The following is an 8,975-nucleotide window of genomic DNA, read 5'->3' as shown; positions in this document are numbered from 1 at the left end:
ATTACAAATGGCATTATTTTAAGTGTTAATTTCTGATAGCATTATATTAAAATGTGTAAGTTATATTTTTTATATATTCCTGTTGAATTTAGGTAAGCTCACTTACTTGTTTTAGTAGTTTTTTTGGAGATTTCATCAAATTTTCTGCATAGATGATCATGTCTGCAAATAAAGAAATGTTAATTATTCCTTTCCAGGGTGGATGCCTTATATATCTTTATATTTCCATATTGCACTGGCTAGAAGAGCCAGTAAATATTGAATAAAAGTGATTAGAGCAGATGTCCTTGTCTTGTTTTTAATCTAAGGAGGAAAATACTTAGTCTTTTACCATTAATATGATGGTAGCTATCGGCTTTTCACTGATGTTCTTTATCAGATTAAGAGAATTCCCCTCTATTCCTACTTTGCTGAGAGCTTTTGTCAGGAATGACTGAAATTTTGTCAGATGCTTTCTCTTTATCTATTAAGATGGTCACTATGGTTTCCTTTTCCATTTCTTTTCTATTTTTTCTAGTTTGTTAATATGGTGAATTATATTGATTGATTTTTGAGATGTCAAGCCAACTTTGCACTCTTAGGATAAACCAGCTGGTCATATTGTATTATATTTTTTAGATATTGTCAGATTCAATTTACTAAAATTTTGATAGAAAATTTTTATTGATGTTTATGAAGGGTGCTAGTCTATTTTTCTTTTCTTACAATTGTTTGGTTTTGGAAGCAGGATGTAGTATGAGTTGGGAAGTGTCCTCTCATCTTTAATTTTCCTAAAATAGTTTGTGTAGAATTAATATTATTTCTTTTTAATAATTGGTAATATTCACTGGTATGCTACTTGAGCCTGGAGTTTTCAGGTCTTAAGCTACAGATACAATCACTTTCATAAAAGATATGTGATTCTTCATGTTACTTTTTCCTTCTTGGTTGATCATTGATGGTTTGACAAGATTTGTCAATTTCATCTAAACTGTATATTTTGTTGCCATAAAGTTGTTTATATTATTTATGTATTGTTGTTTACACATTATCATTTTAATATCTGTAGAGTCTATTGTAACTAACCTTTTATTGATCCTGATATTGATAATTATGTCTACTGTCCTTTTTTTCCCCTACTGTCTTTTTTCTGGCTAGAGGTTCATTAATTTTATTTTTTTTCTCAAAGATCCAGCTTTAGGTTTCATTGATTATTCTCTATTGGCCTATTCTTTTCTGTTTCATTGTTTTTCACCCCAAATTTATTACTGCCTTTATTCTGCCTATGTTGGGCTTAAGTCAATCTTTTCTTTGTACTTTCTTAAGATGGAAGCTGATGAATTCTTCTGCCTTTTGTGGGTCTGAAGAGGACTTTATTTTGTCTTTCTGTTGGATTCTGGGCATAGGATTCTAGGTTATCAGGGACTTTTTGTTGCATTTTAGTTTTTTAAAGATGTTATTTTAATTGTTTCTTATAAAAAGTTGATGTTATCTTTACATTTGATACTCTGTAGGTAATGTGTCTATTCTTCAATTGCTTTTAAGATTTTCCTTTTATTGCTGGCTTTGAGCAATTTGATGATGATGTGAGCCATGGTGTAGCTTTTTTTTTTTTAAGATTTGATTTATTCATGAGAGATAGAGAGAGAGAGAGAGAGACAGAGACAGAGACAGAGACAGAGACACAGGCAGACAGAGAAGCAGGCTCTATACAGGGAGCCCGATGTGGGACTAGATCCTGGGTCTCCAGGATCAGGCTCTGGGCTGAAGGTGGTGCTAAACCGCTGAGCCACCCGGGCTGCCCTCTTTCTTCATATTTCTTGTACTTAGAGTTGATTGAACTTCTTGGATATGTGGATTTATAGTTTTCAACAAATTTGGAAAGATTTTAGACATTTTTTTTCAAATACTTTTTCTTTTCCCCCTGCTTTCCTTCCATTAGGGATTTTAACTGAAATTGTCCCACACTCACTGATACTTTGAACATACTTAAAAAATATTTGTTTTGTGTTTCATTTGGTTAGTTTTTATTGTTGTATCTTCAAGTTCACTAATTTTCTACAATGTTTAATCTGCCATTAACTCCATCCAATATATTATTTATCTCACACATTATATATAATTTCCTTCTCCAGAAGTTTGATTTGGATCTTTTAAAAAGCATCTTCCATGTTTCTTCTTAACTTTTAAATATCTGAAATGGAGTTAAAATGACTTTTAATGCTCTTGTTTGATAATTTTAACATCTATATCAGTTCTGAGTAAGTTTTGATTGATTTTTTTTTTCTCCTCACAGATTCAATTTTCTTTCTTCTTTCCAGGATAATAATTTTTTATTGGTTCACAAGCTTTGAGTTTTATCTTGTTGGTGGCTACATATTTTTATATTCTTAAAAATATTATTTAGGTTTATTCTGTGACACAGTTACTTGTGAACAATTTGATCTTCTCAGGCCTTGCTTTTTAGAGAATGCTTATTCCAAGGCTAGTTGCCACTACTGAAGTAAGACTATTTCAGTACTCTACACAGTAACTTGTAAATTTTTTTTTTAATACCTTGTGAATTATGAGAATTTCCAATCTGGCTGCTATAAGAAAACAGAGTTTTTGATCTGATATGAGCTACATGTGTTGTTCCCTTTAATCCTTTTGGGTAATTCTTTCCCTAGCCTAAATTAATTTCCTTACATTCAAGCACTGAATGGCACTCAACTGAATATCTTAGGGGATCTCTTGCAAATATCTGGAATTCTCTCCTTCTGTATCCCTCTACTCTCTAATACTCTCCCCAACTTAGAAAGTTGGCTGTTCCTTTTGGCTTCTGCTTCTCTGCCTCATGCCCTGGAATCTTTTTCAAGGCAGTAAAATGGGGCAATTATAAGGTTCACTTCATTTCTCTCCTTTCTCTCAGTGGTCACTGTATTGTGTTGCCTGAGGTCTAGTCTTTTGAAAAACATTTTTTATATTTTCCTCTTTTTTGGTTAGAGGGTAAATTTGGCCCCCAGTATCTTCAACTTTGCAAAACATAAGTCCCTCTCAATCTTCTTTGGTAATAAAAGTTTCCTTACCTTTCAAGAGACAAAACAAGGGCTTATTTGGTCATACAATTTGATATTTACACATTTGCTTGCTGAAGACAGTTTTCTAAGTTAATCTTTTAAGAAGTTTTCTTGGTCAATTTTCTAAACAGCGGCAAAATGTCTTTTCTTTAACCCCTATTGATCCGTTTAAGAACAGAACAATTTAATTGATAACATTCATTTTATTAGACAATTTTCAATTAGTCCTGGCAGCTTTCTTTTCTCTGCTTTTCTCCTTTATAATTCTGTTGCAGTGCTGGCAAAAAAGCTGCATTCCTTCTGGCAAAGATGCCTCTGTGCAAAAGTTTTTGGGGATGACCAGCCTAAAGATGGTTCCTTCCAGCTGCAATTTAAAATGTTGAGCTGGAGAGCTTAATTCATTTGATTTCTCTATGATAGCATATCCCTCCCTAAGCAGTGGGAGAGTCAAGGTCAGCTGCAGCTAATCATCGTAGGATTTGAACTTCAAAAAAAAAAAAAAGAAAAAAAAAGAAAGAAATACAAGGTTTTCACAGAGAGCCCTTATATCCTTTTGCTTCCCTTCCAAGACTTACAAGAGCATTTTTTTCAATCTCAGGGCAGAATGAAATCATTATTCAGCCTTATCCTAAGGGGGTAAGAATCTAGCTAAATATCCATTTAAAAATATTTCCTTTTCTTAAATGTACATTCCTCAATGGATTTTGTGAGGATTACTGAGCTCTTGTTTTTGTTTTTCATTTTTCCTTTTTGTAAAATAGACTAGGCTCCTTAGAGGAAAGTAATTCAATAAAATACTTGTCTAAAGCTTTGAGGTTTATAAGATATCTGTTTAAGAAGGCTAGACAAGGGGAAAAGGGAAGAGGTAACTTACACATCAAAGATCCTACATATAAGCATGCCCATTCATTTTGTGGATGAAAACTTATTGGCAAGTCCATTAGGCCTGCAGAGAAGACTTTGGGCTCTGGGCCAGGTTGCCTGGATTCAAATCCTGGTTCTTCCCTTTACTGGCTAAGCAATCTTGGCCAAGTTACATAACTTCTCTATATCTCTATTTCCCCTTCAGTAAATGGAGGTAGTGGTAGCACCTCTTTTATAGGTTTGATATGAAGATAATTCAAGTTAATATTTATAAAGCACTTAGAATAGTTCCTGGTGCCCAGAAACTACTATATAAATGTCATATAAGATAATGCATTTCAAAATATATTTACTGGGAAATATAACCGTTTGCTGACCCAAGAATCACCCCATCTTTGGAACTGTTATTTTATGCAAATGTTATGAAGGTTGAGCTCTATTGGGAAATATAACTCAAATATCTGTAAAAGTACTTGCCTTGAAAAGTTTCTTGTCTCAAACTACAATAAAGTAACAAAGCATTTTTTTCATCAAAAATGTATTGAGGGCTTCCTGGATATTAAACACAATGCAAGATGCTAGGAATTTAAAGATGAATAAAGCCTGAGTTTCACTTAAGGAACATTGTAGGTAGCAGACCAATAAATGGATCATTTTAAAACAGTGTACAGATATGGTAGCAAAATATTTCTAAGGAGTGCCAGATAAAAGTTCCTAACCCAGATGTATGTGTGTATATAGAGACAAGGGTTGGGTAAGTAGGTCAAAGAAAACCTGCTGGAATTGGTGGGTGTAAGTCAATCAAGCCATTAGGAGGGAAAGGGTGCTCCTGGCAGAGGGAGAAAAAGAGCACTGTGGTTCAGGTACAAAGTAAGTTATATGTTCAGCACTGCTGGAGCTTAGTAAAAAAGCAGCAGCTCTGTAATTTCAGGAATATTACCTTTTTTGCTAACAGATTTTTACCAGTAATCTCTTTAGATAGAGCAATGTTTTCTTTAAAGAGCTAATAAGCAATAATGGGACAGTGGTCGCCAGGGTGGAGGCTGGATCCTGCAGGTTGACCATATCCTATTAGGTCATTCTAGGTTCTGGCACTGTACTCATGTTCTGAAGTTCAAGATATAATTTTATTACATCTCTGACAGGTGAACTGAGTCTTAGGGTTGATACATAGTAACTAGATTCACAAGGTGCTGATTTTCAACCAGGTATCATATTATGAATACACACAGAACTCTAAATCTTACACAATAGCCAACCTACCACATGATGACAGTGCTTTAAGTCCCCACTGTGTTGGGAAAATCCTCTTAAGAAATCAAATTAGAGATCAGAATTCTGACTGGTCAGCATCAGAACTGAACAAAGATCATAGATAATCTTGGATGACATTTCCAATAGCCTTGATTAGTGAAGTACCCACTCTTTCTTCAATCTGCAAACATCTCTACCTCAGTGACATATATTGTTCCATGAGTGTGAGAAAATGCAGCTTTCCTGGAGACAACTGAATAAAATTTGATAATTTATTGCTTCATGGCTTCCTACTTTTAGAATTGTGCAAGATAATGGACTTATTTTTAACATGACCTTATCTCTAACTATTACAATATCATTGACTGGGTAATAGCTTTCTCTAACACCAGATTCAAATTATGTATATTGCCTTGTATTAAAGAAACACTGTGGTCTTCTTGTTTGGATGTGTTGAGAAGGGGATTTCTTTTGTTTCTTGACAAAAAAAAAAAAATATAGAACCTCTCTCATTGTAAGTTACTACTGCCCTGTTGGTATCATTCATCATCTGTTGACTTTTTGTTAGATTTCAAAGGATAATTTTTTCTTCACCTCATCTTTCAATTCAGTTTTTAATTTTTTTGGGTAACTGATTGCCTACTAATTGTAGTTTTTACATTTTTTACAGAGCCAGGCAGTTAGGGAACTGCTTAAACATGCATCTCTGGGTAAGTGGAGGGTATTAGGATGAAAGCTGAGTGATAAACACCAAAATACTATGAGAAAGTTACTATACTTTGTTTGCAAACTTCTGAAGTAGAGGAGAAAACCTGACTGTACTATATTTTCATTTTTTTCTTTTTCTAATGTGCAAGTATTTATTTTAATTATCCTACATGAGGGTCCTTATTTTTGGACAACAGCAAGGTATTTTAGTATCCACTCTTTCCATTCCTTAAAGGTTTCCACAGGTTTTGGTAAATTCACATTATCCTCATGACTGTGTTTTGTACTAACTCCAGGGATGTCAGCAGATTCATCATCAATCTACCTCACCAGCACTTTGTACATGGCAACTTGTGTAAACAGATAGGGCAAAGGTTGAGGGAGTGCCAGTCAGTTTCTTCCAAGTGGTTGGAGTCTTGCATTAGGCATGCAAGCCACTGGCAGTGTTAAAGTCCAAATATGTGTCCAATCTCATGGGTTAAAATTTTAGAGGGGTGAAGCAGCAGAACACTAGTCACTTCTGGAGTATAATAGGTATCAAAAACTGAATAGTCACTTAAAGATAATTTCTACAGCTTGTTTACTTTTTCATTGTAGCATGAGCTATAAGCAATCACTGTGGAACCTGGCAAAGCTGAATATCCCCATGCCATCTGTCAAAGGGTCCTATCCAAAGACAAAATTCCAGGAGTCTCTTAGGAATAACAATGATTGATTGTTATTCCCACAATACAGAAGGCATCTCCAGGTTTCTTCTTTTTTAAGAACTGGAGGATGTGTCCTGCATGAAAATGTAGGCTTTATTTGTTATCATTGACTCTAAAGGAACACCTCCTTATAGAGACAGGAACCAGTTCTAATATTTTACTGTCAAGCTGTAGAAGAATGCTTCACAGTAGCCCTTGAGCCATTTAGTATATTATTCACTAATAATTCTGATGTTTCCTAGAGATCCAAAGCACTGTATACAAATACTGTTATTTCTCTGGAGATGGTATCTTTCTGTAAGGATCACTGAAAAATTGCTCAAAGTCTTGGGGAGCCTCAGGATGAGAGATGATCCAATCTGATTGCAAATGCAAGTTAATGGGTCCAAAGAGATCATGGTCTGGCTTGAAGACTTCATTCAGCAAATGCTGTTCACCAGAATCTAACTTATACTGTAACGCAAGCATTGTTTTTTGTTTTGTTTTGTTTTGTTTTGAGATGAGAACTGTTTTTATTTAGTGTCTGTTCAGAGTGCCTTACTGTTTGTGTAATGATAGGTCTCTTCCATTCACATTGTGCTCCTATGTAGAGCTGTCATCCTCCTTCTGAATGTGTCAAACAGCAGTTCCACCATGAGGCTTTAGAGGGGAAGTGTCCCATTGAAGTTTTTGCCATACAAGGATGGGCATGCCTGGGCCTGGTTGAGAAAGTGCTTTGTGGGTGCCTTCACCCTTGCTGGGCCTCCATGCCACCCCTCTTCTTCACTGGCCCCTGCATGCCTTATATTTTCATTTCTTAGTTCTTAATTCTTTCTCTTTTGGTATGTGACTTAATACTTTGATATCATCAACATTTTCAAGTCAATCTCTTGCCATGAACTCATTGACTATTTTCCATCATTTGAATTTTGTAGTACTTTAATAAGTCAGTAATGGTTCCTGAATCTTGTAGTATAATATCTACTATATGGGACAAATAATCATTTATAAAACATCATAGTTGGGGAGAAAAGATACAATGCATGAAAAAATATCAAATACATTTTTATTAAAAATCATCAAAGTAATCAAAAGTCACTTTACTAGAGAATAATGAATTTTGAAAAAGTTATAACAAGGATTAAAAGCTGTTAAGATTTAGTGATTTGGGTGGGTTTTGTGATGCCTCTTAAAGGATGGTAGATTAATCAAGTGGTGACACAGGAGACATTTTCGAAAAGGAAAAGTGTGAGAAAAAGCAAAAATGGAAATGAGGCATGTGTGTATTGTTGAAGATCAGGCTATAACAGAAAGAAGTCCTTTGGTAGAAGTGTTCCTGTTATAGGTAAATATATTTGAATGGGTAAAAACAGCTATCATTTATAAAGTCTTTGCAGTACTAACTGTCCTGCATCTCATCTCATTCTTAGTCAAAAACCTGTGAGGAACTACTATTTTCATCTCCATTGTCCAGATGAGGAAGCTGAAGCTTAGTTCCTAAAGTCACACAACCAGTGAATAATGGAATCAGGATTGGTACTGAGAAAGATTGACTACTAAGTCTAAGCTATTTCTGCAAGAAAATCAGGACACATATTTCAGGGTCCTAATTATATGAACATGAATTCTGACTTGCCTTAAGGTGACAGAGCTCATTATAGTTCTCTGAGTGATTTGAGATGAGCTCATGAAATTAGTGGGACAAATGAAATGAATATGAAGACAAGTCAACAATAGAAAGTATCACCATTTCTCATCTGTCCCTGCATTTTTGGATCTACTACTGACATGTATTTTGGATGTAGAAAGGTGAGTAGCATAGACTGCCCTCACCCCAACACCACTCATTTTTCCCTTGAGCTCTTTCTGGTTTAGCCTAGGAACTAGACTGGGCCCCATTTGTGGGTATTTTAAGAGGTTTGAGTAATTTGGCCAGCTGAGAGGAGATCATGTTTTTGTTTTTTAAAGATTTTTATTTATTTATTCATGAGAGACACAGAGAGAGAGGCAGAGACATAGGAAGAGGGAGGAGAAGCAGGCTCCATACAGAGAGCCCAATGTGGGACTCGATCCCGGGACTCCAGGATCATGCCCTGAGCCAAAGGCATATGCTCAACCGCTAAGCCACCTAGGCATCCCGAAAGGAGATCATTTTGTAAACCAAGAAAGCAAGTGAACAATACCCTTGATATCTGGAGTGGATGTCATTTGTTGCTGAAACATGCATCATACTTACCTTAAAGCTCATGCAAACTGACTATAATTCAAGATATGCCATTGTTTTTATGAACACATACCATAACCTTGAACATGTTTCCTGTCTGCTAAGTATGACAGTATGATCTGACATCTGACTTTCTGTTTTCTTCTTCCACTTACAACTTGACTCTTAATGAAATCTCAGTATACTGATGGTCTTTTTGGA

General features: G+C 35.2%; 1 pseudogene; it reads right to left on the bottom strand.

Annotated features, from left to right (window-relative positions):
- Positions 1 to 6,044: 6,044 nt before the first annotated feature.
- LOC144316825 (archaemetzincin-2 pseudogene) lies at positions 6,045 to 6,990 on the bottom strand (annotated as a pseudogene).
- Positions 6,991 to 8,975: the final 1,985 nt, after the last annotated feature.

The sequence above is a fragment of the Canis aureus genome, chromosome 7 (assembly GCF_053574225.1).
Source record: "Canis aureus isolate CA01 chromosome 7, VMU_Caureus_v.1.0, whole genome shotgun sequence".
Lineage (NCBI taxonomy): Eukaryota > Metazoa > Chordata > Mammalia > Carnivora > Canidae > Canis > Canis aureus.
This window is presented reverse-complemented; position numbering and strand designations above follow the sequence as displayed.